The sequence below is a fragment of the Arctopsyche grandis genome, chromosome 8 (genome assembly GCF_051622035.1).
Source record: "Arctopsyche grandis isolate Sample6627 chromosome 8, ASM5162203v2, whole genome shotgun sequence".
Classification (NCBI taxonomy): Eukaryota; Metazoa; Arthropoda; class Insecta; order Trichoptera; family Hydropsychidae; genus Arctopsyche; species Arctopsyche grandis.
The window spans coordinates 29,223,056-29,235,172 of record NC_135362.1 but is presented as its reverse complement, the minus strand read 5'-3'; positions in this window follow the sequence as shown (position 1 = coordinate 29,235,172).

Genomic DNA, 12,117 nt, shown 5'->3' with positions numbered 1-12,117 from the left:
ATAAAGAATCCAACTAATCAACGCAAATCGAGGATTTTAGTATTTACATATATATTTTTATATTATAATTATTTAAGAAGTAATACTTATGTATTACTTCTTAAATAAATATAATATAAAAATATATATGTTTTATATACTTATGTAATTAAGTGGATTATTGTCGTTCTGTAATATATCGAATATATTTATGTACATACTAGTGAATAGCCCGATGAAACATTATTATATACTCGTATAAAACTAAAAAAAAAAATCTGGAACCGGAACCGTTATTTTCGTAGACTCTCATAGATAGTTTTCAATTCTTTATTTGTAATAATTTTCAATTCTTAAAAATAAGCAGACTCCCATAGAAGAAGTGGCTTTGGCTTCGTGGTTGAGACCGTGAAACTCAATTAGACCTATATGAGGCTATTTGAGATCGTCGGTTCTCGACACGCGGCAAAGTTGTCTCCGACGAAAAATGAATTTATCGATTTTTATCGATTCATTCATTATGTTCGGCCAACGTTAAGACACACACACACACATACACACACACCTACACACACACACCCACACACATACACACCCAACACATACAGATTACGCGTCTTTATATATAGATGTACCGGTCTCCGTGACGGGCCGGAATGTGAAATTACCGAAAACGCAAATATCGGAAGGCAAAGATCGAAAATCGAAAGATCTTAAGTCGAAAGATAAAAAAAGGGTGCATGGTAAATGGTACATACTCACTTAATTTGCGCGAGCAGGATACAACAGTAACAAGAGGAACAGGCTTTTCCTCCCGTAATAATGTGCGCGCGCAGAATACGGGAGGAAAAGCCTGTTCCTCTTGTTCCTGTTGTATTCTGCTCGCGCAAATTAAGTGAGTGTGCACGTGAGTATGTACCGTTTACAATGCACCCTTTTTTTGATCTTTCGATTTTCAATCTTTGCCTTCCGATATTTGCGTTTTCGGTAATTTCACATTCCGGCCCGTGAGGTAGACCCAGATGTACATACATATGTAGATGAAATGGAAAAATGCAGAATCGCCTCGTTTGTACTCACATACGAGTACATATAAAACATTTGAGATGAAATTAATGCTCATCGCCTAAAGTAACTTAATAATTATTTTAGGTCGCGATAACTAATTTTAATAATATAAATAATATTTTCAAATTGGTGGATACTAGTGCTTCCAATCCCGGAAGGTTACTTCAGCACCGGGATTGCGGTGCTGGGAATTTCCGATCCGGGGATTTCAAATGTATAAGAAAAAAAATTAAATTGCATGTTTTCATATTTCAAAAACGTTCAATTGCATTTTGCAAACTCTCCCGATGTTTCACGCAAAAAATACTCCCATATTGGTGTAGTAATTTTGGGAGTTTGGGTACATTCTTTAAATTTCCGTTCGCTTCCATAAATTTCTAAGATTAAATAAAACACATCCAAAAATGTAATTAAATAAAGTAAAAAATATCGCTTTTATTCATTGATTCGTTTTTTACAAATAATTTGTACCGTCTAGTAATTATTCATCGAAACAATCCACCTAATATAAAAAAACTTCAATTACATTTACTTTATGTAAAAAATTCGGATGTGACCAACCTACGACTTTATCTATGTATTTGAGGAATATAAGAAGGATAAAAAACAAAATTCGATAATCGAACATATGTATGTATAATGTACATATGTACATACACGTTCACACATACCGGCTATGAGCATTTTCAATACAAATTGAACACAAATGTAGGAACACTTACACAAGACAAAAGCTCTACTTCCGGCTTACGAATTCCGACCAAAAAAGAATACAAATATAAATTTTCAGCTAAATATGTTCAGGGCGTGGAAAGAATCGTTGTCACAACATTTTTGACTTTTCCAAGAGGAAAAAATCCCGCTTCCGGTTATGAATTTAGTGATTCATAACCGGAATTCATATTTAGTGATTATTTTTTCATCACATTGATACAACAATTATACTTGAATTTTTACGTGAAGAGCACACATGTTAAAGGGGTCGAAAAAATAGTGGAAGAAAAAATTGAGTAAACTGCCACTTCCGGTTGATGGATACTTACCAACTTATATACATAACTTGGTATTAAACTTAAAACTCTAGATATAAAATTTCAGTTCAATAAATTAAAGGATTTCTTAGAAAAACATAAAAAAATCTTGATTCTCTAAATTAAAAGTACTACTTTTATACCATTTCGTGGAAACGGCAAGCCAGTGTCGAAACGGGTTGAATAATTGGGTGGCAAACAAATGGACTATGACTGTCATTGCTCATCCCACCATTGTTCATTATATAATGTTGTTTTATGTTTTTTTCCATATTATTTTTGTAAAAATAATTCTTTTAAAGAAATTTCCGCCAGCACCGTAATCCCGGTACTCAGACTAGTTTCAGCACCGGGATTCACGGTACCAGAAAACACGGGGATCCCGGGATCCCGATGTTTTTTTGTTATTAGTTAAGTCACTATCAGTATTATTCACAATAGATATCAAAAAGATTAAAATAATTTAAGAAGGATTCCAATTAAGAAGGGTTCGGTGAATGCGCATATGAAACTGGTGGGGGTCAGTACCTACAACAAGGTTAAGAGCCACTGCACTAATGTCTTATGAAAATAACCACTCCTTCACAAAGGTATCAAGTACAGTATACTCTCGATTATCCGGGTGCGGATTATCCGTGCTTGAAAAATAATAATTAATTTTTTTAAATTGATTTAATTTTTTTCTTATATGATTATTAGACGCACCGATTGATTTCGACTGTAAACACGCGTGTTATTTGAAACAAATGACGTCACATAGAAATGTTTTTCGTTCCCTTTTTAAACGTCGTTTACGATTGCGTTAATTATTTCAGTCGCTTTTGAAGAAGTAACAAGTGGATGTATTCCGTGGTGTATTCGTGCAGATTTTTTCGTAACATACGTATGTTTAATTATTTTCAATTGATGATGAATTCTGAGAATATTTGCAAAAAGAAAATTTGCAACCCGATCAAATCTGTAATGCAGATGAAACAGGCCTGTACTAGAAGAGCTTGCTGACAAAAACGCTGGCTTCAATGAGAGAAAAGTCCGCTCCTGGACATAAATTGTATAAAGAAAGGATAACTGTCATGTGTTGCGGAAACTCATCAGGAACTCATGAAATGAAACTTTTGGTGATTGGGAAAATAAAGAAACTTCAATCTTTTAAGGGAATTGAAATGAAAAATCTTCCCGTCGATTATTATACATAGTCAAAAAGGGGCATGGATGGACAGGGAGATTTTTGAAGATTGGTTCATAAAGAAATGGGTTCCAAAGGTGCAAGATTGTTTAAAAAATAAGGGATTGCCACAGAAAGTAGTATTGTTATTAGATAATGCTCCTTCTCATCCCAACGACGGCATATTGAAAACAAACGATGGATGTTTGGTTCCAAAATTTGATTATTCGGATTATCCGTATTTTTCAATTATCCGTGCCCTTCCTCCCCAGCATTAGCCCGGATAATCGAGAGTGTACTGTATTTGAAAAAAATTAAGTTTTAAAATTCATTAATATTCCATTTGTTACTTCCGAACGTCCGAGAAAATAAAATACAATAGATGTATCATTTTTTTAAGCTACAAATTATTCAATTTTAAATGTATCTCCATTAGGATGCTGTATTAGGTTGACTTATTACGGACGATTAAAAAATAATCAACCACATATGGTCCATAAAATATAATGTTTAATAAAATATGGTATTAAAAACTTCATTAAGTTTGGATAAGTGTGTACATTTGTTGTACAGACAATAATTACAATCATTATCTAACTACGTGTGTAAATATGTTTGTACGTACATATATAATTCTTTTTTTATTGAACTTCAGATCACTTGAATTTTACCCACCAAATAATATGGATTGTCGTATTTTGGTCCTGGTTTTTTCCCTTTTCACGATAAATACAAGATAAATACGAGCCATCACAAATCAAAATGTGTCCAAATTTAAAACTGTAATTGTAATTATTTTAATTCCAACAAACATATTCAATTTTTAAATGAAAATATTGAATTTTCAGGATATAAAATACAAGCAAATAGAAAAAATCGACGACTATGTACAATATCATAATGAGACAACGCCAACTTTTGGATTTGTAAGTTTATTTCGGTATTTAATCAAAACTATATAAGACACTGTTGACTTGAAAGAAAACATTTCAAAATATTTAAATTGTTATAAAACTTCATACATGTACATATGTTCATATGTACCTACATGATAGTCGATATTTCAATTCGATTGTGTATACATATGTATATGTATAATATTATCATAAATACATACTTTTTAGTATGTATGTAAGAACGTATTAATGATACTATATATATCAGTGTTTCTCAATTTTTTTATGACCGTGGCCCTCTTTTGCGTTCAATATTGTTCTGTGCCTTACCCCCTATTTTCTTTTTTTTTACATACCTCCTTTACGTTTCACTTACGATTACAATTCAGGAAAAAGTTTGCCTCTTATCCGATCGTTTTCATACTTTGCCATATTGCTCATTTTGGTCATCAATATAAGTAAATGGATCCTCCGCCATTACGATGGTGCAAAAATATCGTGTAAGACGCGTTTGAAATCTGCCCGGCGAGATAGTCGTTGACGTTTATCCACCGTTTCTAGTAAAATAAAATTATTGGTATTTTTATTCAAAATAATAATTTTAACTGCTTTTTATTATTACGAACTTATGTTCACAATACATCTTATATCTATGTATTATAATAGCTACTGATCTACTGATCATTTTCTATTTTACAATTATTATAAATGCTCTAATACATCTAATACATAATATTAATTAAAGCCTCTCTAAAGTCGATTACCTAAAGCAGATTATGTTTAGATAATCTGTGTTTATACCTGAAGGGTATAGATATGTTGTTGTAATCACCGAGTCTCTTCACAAGTGTGTTAGTATGGTTATTAGTGATTCTTTCATAGAATCTACTGGTTAGTTTGCTAGTAATGTCTGTAACAAACGGAATATTATATATGGCATGCAGTTTTTTCAAGTTAGTATATATGGATGTATTATAAATTATTTTTAGGGATTTATTTTGTATTACTTGGAGCTTGGAAAGGTTAGTATTCGAGGCGTTATTAGGTGAAGCATAGGTTAATAATGGTAATATGAGCGCGCGATATAATTTTATTTTATTTTGAGTTGATAAAGAACTATGGCGATTAAATATTGGGTATATTGAACAGTGGCGGCTCGTGGATATGATAATTGGGGGTGCTGTGGTAGATTAAAAACCAGTAAAAGTGGATATCACTTATATTTTATTAAAAATAATAACAACAATGAGATAAAGCTATTTCAAAACAAAATTCATCCGTCTATTTTTGCTATTGGCAAGTTTGTCTATAGCTTTTTCATTATTTTTATTTTTTTATTTTTCTCATCATATCTTTCTCTATTGAAAGCATAGATAAAGCTGTCAATCTCTCTTGTGTTTCTGAGGTAAGTTTTGATTCTATTTACCGTAGAAAAGCATCGCTCAGGTTCTGCAGATGTCATCAGAGTGTAATCAAATTTTTTAAGAGCTTCGTTAATTCTCCAAGAACACCGCATACTTAGCTTGGATAAATTTTTAATATTATTGAAGCCATTTTCTATTGAACTGCTTATATTATTGAAGCCATTTTCAGTCCAGACTGAATCTCCGCCCATTAATAAACAAGGAAAGCAAAATAGTGTATTTTGTATGTCACACCCACAGAGCCATTTCTTCTTTTCGTACCAATCTGAATTAAAAGCCCGAATATATTTTTTAATGTGGCTAGTTTCGTATTGGGCTATTAAAATATCCGAGGTTGGACGACCTCGTTGTTTGATCTTCACCTTTTCTTTTAGGGACAACATTGAAAACTTTATAACTTTTATTTCCGTTACACTCAGAGCCATGACTTTAATCCTGTAATGGGGTAAATGTTGCATTCAATAAATAGGAAGCTTGGCATGAAAATTTAGAGTATAAAACGCTTACAAAGAGGTGTTAGCAGAAAGTAAAAACGTTGTCGTTTTCGAGAGTGTAACGCTGCGCTGCTCGACACTGCTCGCTATTGTATCTATTATAGATACAATTAATGTATATAAAATTACATTTCTATCAAACTTTCTTGGGGGTGCTGCAGCGCCGCAGTGTACATATATGAACGAGCCGCCACTGTGCCAGAGTGTGTGATGTTTTTGGAAAGATTTTGATAATAGTTCTGCTTTGTCGCAATCACGCGTCACTGTGATTCTTGCATCATCTAATGGAGGAATCGAGTTTTTTGTCCTGCGAATCGATTTAGCTAATTTCCATAGAGAGCCATCAACTGAGCTTAATTTTTCTAATTTTTTAGACCAAGCTTCATTTTTTGATTTCTTTGATTCTAATTTTAATTTGATATGTGAGCTTATTTATGGAGCTGGATTTTTTGATATATGCCAAATTTAACGGAGTTTATTTTTACTTTTAATTAGATTTGCAACAAAGTCAGTTATATCTAGTTCGTGTTCAATGTATTGTGTCTTAGGTATGTAAAGGTGTTTGGATTGAGTTATTGATTCCGTCAAGTGTATTATGGAACTGTCGATTTCCGTTTTGTTTGTGAGTGTGGTAGATATTAGAATAGTTTGGTCATTTATGTACGATTTGAACTCTCGCCAGTTAGCTCTCCCGTAATCCCAACTATGCTTGATGATTTCCTCGGGTTTCCCGTCGATTGAGAAGATTATCGGTAGATGATCAGACGACAGGGCTTGAAGGGCATTTGGTGTCGATATTTTTGCGCAGTTCTTGACGAGGACAAGATTTTGTGACGAACACACATGTTTAAGGGGTCGAAAAAAATAGTGGAAGAAAAATCGAACAAGAGTAAACTGCCACTTCCGGTTGACAGATACTTACTAAATTTTATTTATAACTTGGTATTAAGCTTAAACTATTAGATATGAAATTTCAGTTCAATAAAACAAAAGGTTTCTGAGAAAAACATAAAAAACCTCGATTCTCTAGAGTAAAAGTACTACTTCCGGTTCAGATAGAAATATTTAAAAAAAATAAGGTTATAAAAATTATTATTTTTATCATATTTAAAAAAAATTCAGTCTGATTAAGTTAGTGGTTTGGAAGATAATTGAATTCAAAAACTTAAAAAAAAGAGGACACCTATAAGGGGAGGTACCATTTTCGGTCAACTTAAAAATTTGAAAAAAAATTACGACGTGTCGATAAGAATTTCATTAACCGATACTAAGTTTCAGTTCGATAGGACTAACGGTATTAAAAATATCCCCAAAATACACACACACACACACACATTTTTTTCTAGATCATGAAAACGTGATCAGTGATCGATTCTGAGTTCGAATCAGTCAAAATCTCGAGTTCCAATTTTCGCATGATCATGGTTATAAATAGACTAAGCACATAACTAAAGGCATCTTGGATTTTTTTCTTTTATCTAAAAATATTTTGGAAGGCAGGATATTCGTCTCGCGTATTGCGATCTGTTGTCGCGCGGAATTACTGACACGCCCCCTATAACGACGAGCGTAGCCATATGGCTACATGGATTTTTACCTGAAAGCGCTTTAATTTTTTTTTTATTATTATTTTTGCTTGATTAAGATGAATATTTGTCAAAGAAATATGGTTGTAATATTCTTTTATTAATGAAAAAAATCTCTCGTCTCTGGAGGGTTAAACATGGCTAATCTAAAAGTAAACATTCATTTCCTTTTTATTCAATTTATTTAAATAGAAAAAAAAATTAACGACATGCATCAAAAATGAATTACACACAAACACACCACTAATGATGTTTTTTTTTTATATACATAAGGGAACCAAAACTGACAAAAAATTTTGATCCGGAACTGAAACAGGAATCCGGATCCGGAAATGAAACAGGAATCCGGATCTGGAACTGAAACAGGAATCCGGATCTGGAAACGAAAAAGGAATTGAAAGATGGAGAAAATAAGTGCTGTAATAGTACCCGAGAGATTGAAAAAGGAGGCCCGAAAGTATGATGGGTGGACGAAATTAGAAAAATTTGCGGGTTGGGATGGATCAGATTGGTTCAACCATTTAAAATTCCATCAACATATATCTTATATCTAATAGATTTATACTAATATCATTATAAATGTTATAAAAATAATGGATCAAAACGAGACATAAAAAAATTCAATGCACAATATAAAATGCATATCATATCTAGAATCTGAATGATTATAACAGTGTGTTTTATGTGAAATTTAATTCACTTTAACTTTACACACTGGACACAATGAATCGAAGTTTATTGATATTGATTTTTGATCTTTATTTTGTGATAAATATACTGTGTCAAGTCGTTCAATATCATAATGAGAGCACACCCGCACCGGGATTTGTAAGTTTATCTCACAAAAATATTTAGTATACATAAAATACTCTAAATTTCCTAATTTTCAGGGTGCATTCTACGCACAAATACAAAAAGTTGAAAATTGTTTAAATTTAAACGACACTCCTGAAAATCTTCGAACGTCATTTTCGATCAACATCACAAGAAAAGAATTCAGTAAATTCAAGGAAGAGTTTTATGTTCATTTGTATTCGAAGGAAGATTACTCGATAAATAAGGTGAAATTATATAAATAAAAAAACAACTTTCAACTTTCAAATATTTAATATATCAATTACAAATCCAATATTGAGATTTTATTACATCAATTTAAAAATAAAATTGTTATTTTTAGGGATTAACAACAGGAGAAATATGGAAGGATGGCGCCTATCAAATTTTGTCTAACAAATCTTCAGATGAACCATGTCATTTTAAGTCATTCGATATTTTTATTAATAAAAAAAACGCAATAGATTTGAAACATTGTATTTTCTCAAAAGTAATGTATGAAATTGTGATACAACAATTCAATTATTATCTTAAATTACCAAAGTTGATGTGAATTTTTAGGGAAATTATACGATGAATCCGATAAATCCAAACATTATCTTGCACAAATTTTTGGGAAGTAGATTTTTTTACGGAAAAGTGAGAAGCAGACTGGAATTTTATTCTAAAAAAGGAATTCTTATATGTGCGAACGTCGAACTTATAGTCAAACCAATATTAATGCAAAGAAAAGTGTCAAAAAACAAGAAACATGAAAAAAAATAACATACAATCAAGTTTGATGAAATATAATATCTTTAAATACTTTAATATATAATTATATAATAACCTTAATATATAATAATTTGGAAAGAGACTTTGTATGAAACCATGTAACTATTGTTGGTTCGTAGAATCCTTGACGTTAAAAAAATAAAAAAATAAAATAAAATTTAATTTCACCGAAAAAGTTATTTCTTTATTTTTTTCTTCTCCTGGGTAGATTCCTTTCCCAAATTGACTTCAGTTTTATTTCTAGCTGACTGAAGGCTTTCTTTTGCTGATAATACACATTTAGTTGTAGATAAGGCTTCCAATCCCGGGATTCCGGGATCCCGGTGTTTTTTGGTACCGTGAATCCCGGTGCTAAAACCAGTCTGAATACCGGGATTAAAGTGCTGGCAAAAATATAATTTTTAAAAAATAATAAGGAAAAAACATAAAACAATATTATATAATGAACAATGGTGGGATGAGCAATGACAGTCATAGTCCACTAATTTGCTCTGACCGTTTCGACGCCGACTCGCCGTTTCCACGAAATGGTATGAACGGCCTGTATTGTTTCGCAGATTTTGTGGTTAGCTGCAATGATATTTGAAGCATATTTTGACTGATTCGAACTCAGAATCGATCACTGATCACGTTTTTATCATCTGTGTAAGTGTCTGTGTATAAGTGTATTTTGGGGATTTTTTGAATACCGTTCGTCCTTTCGAACTGAAACTTAGTATCAGTTACTGAAATTTGTATCGATACGACGTAATTTTTTTTCAAATTTTCAAGATGACCGGAAATGGTACCTACCCTTATAGGTGTCCTCTTTTTTAAGTTTTTGGATTCAATTATCTCCCTTACCGATAAACGAATCAGACTGAATTTTTTTTACATGTAATAGAAAATATTAATTATTAATTATAAAATACACTGTTCGACAAATGACGACTTTTTTTTTGGTTCAGAGACGAGATATATGTAACTTTTCTTATAGATCTATGCCCAGTAAACACGAATCTGCTAGTAAAAAGTATTGATTGGCTCGAGATTCGGAGATATGTATGTGTGTTTTTTAAATCACGCGATTTTTCTATATCTTGGTGTTGTTCGGTCGATTTCTCTAAATCTGTTAATTTTCTGTTCAAAATGAATATTGCAATCTATAGTCGGGTATTTTATCTTTCATTTGTAGTACTTTTTAGCTTTCAAATCTCTCTAAGTAGTCGTCCAGTTCAAATCAAAAGTCAAAATACGTATTTTCACTTTTTTCCCACTGTTAATACTATATAATATTGAGTATTTTCTATTGAAACATATTTATTAGGATAGTTTTCTGGCCACACTATTTTTTGTTTAATTAATTTTCTAGCTAATTTTAAAAGTCAAAAATATATTTTTTTACGGATTTTTTCTCCGTGCTATTTTGCAATTTTGCTATTTTGCAAATCCAATACTCACTTTGAGCACAACAATAGTAGATTTTGAGTTAAAGACCGCAAAAGCCAAAAAACTGTAAAAATTGCGCATTTTTTTAAGCGCTCATATCTCGTAAACGATCACCAACCAACAAAAATCATTATCATATTCAAATTTAGTGGGTCAAAGTTAGTAAAGATTGGTTAGTCTGCGCTCTGGTAACTCAAAAACGTGATTTTTTGTTGCTCAGTGTTATCGAATTTTGTTATCCTTCTTATATTCCTCAAATACATAGATAAAGTCGTGAGAGGGTCACATCCGATTTTTTTTACATAAAATCAATGTGATTGCAGTTTTTATATTAGGTGGATTGTTTCGATGAATAATTACTAGACGGTACAACTATTTGTAAAAAACAAATCAATGAATCAAACTGTTTTTTTTTTTATTTTATTTAATTACATATAGGATGCGAACCGAAAATTTGAAGAATGTAGCCAAATTCTCGAAACAAGAACGTCATTATGGGAGTTTATTTTTGATTGAAACATCGGGAGAGTTTGCAAAATGCAATTGAACGTTTTTGAAATATGAAAATATGCAATAGAACATTTTTTTTCTTATACATTTGTATTACATATACAATAAAATAAATATACCAATAGAATACATACGGCAACTTACCATTAGACGTCGAGATGGTCAAAATTGTAGCATATTTTAAACGTGTTCATTACGATTATTTTTCACCATCGAACTATCAGAAACGATTTAAATTTCCGTCGTTGACAAAAATGTATAAAATGGCAAAGTATCCAAACGATCGGAAGTCTGTAAGAATAGATACTGAACCGATATCGAAGTGAAACATAGAATTGGCTTATAAAAAAACATTATATCCAAGCACATACATATGTACACATGATATTTTTATGTACATATGTATATACGTTTATCAAAAAACAATACATATCAAATAAATTTGTAAAACATTAAATAAATAAATAAAAAACGAGTATTTATGATTACATTTATTTATTTATTTATTTATTTATTTATTTTAATATACAAGTATACCACAGAGTCTTTACAGGTCACCCCAATATGACACTGTGGCCAGACAATACATAAAAGATCAAATACATAAGAAAAAATAAAACAACAATAATAGAAAAACAAATAAAATAAAACATTTAAAAAATTGTACATAAAAATTAAAAATTGAAAAATTGAGAATTAATAAATTGAAAAATCAAAAATGAAAATAATACACAAAAAAAAAAAACACATATATAAATAGTTTAAATTGAATTAAAAGTAAAAAACAGTAAAAATACGGATAGATTATCCGGTGAAATATTGAAAATATCAATGTGATTGCTGACCAAATTCAAGCAGCGTAAGACTCGAGCGATTGGTGAAAAAGCAAGAACATTAGTTCTTGCTTTAATAGTTTGGAACAATGGAC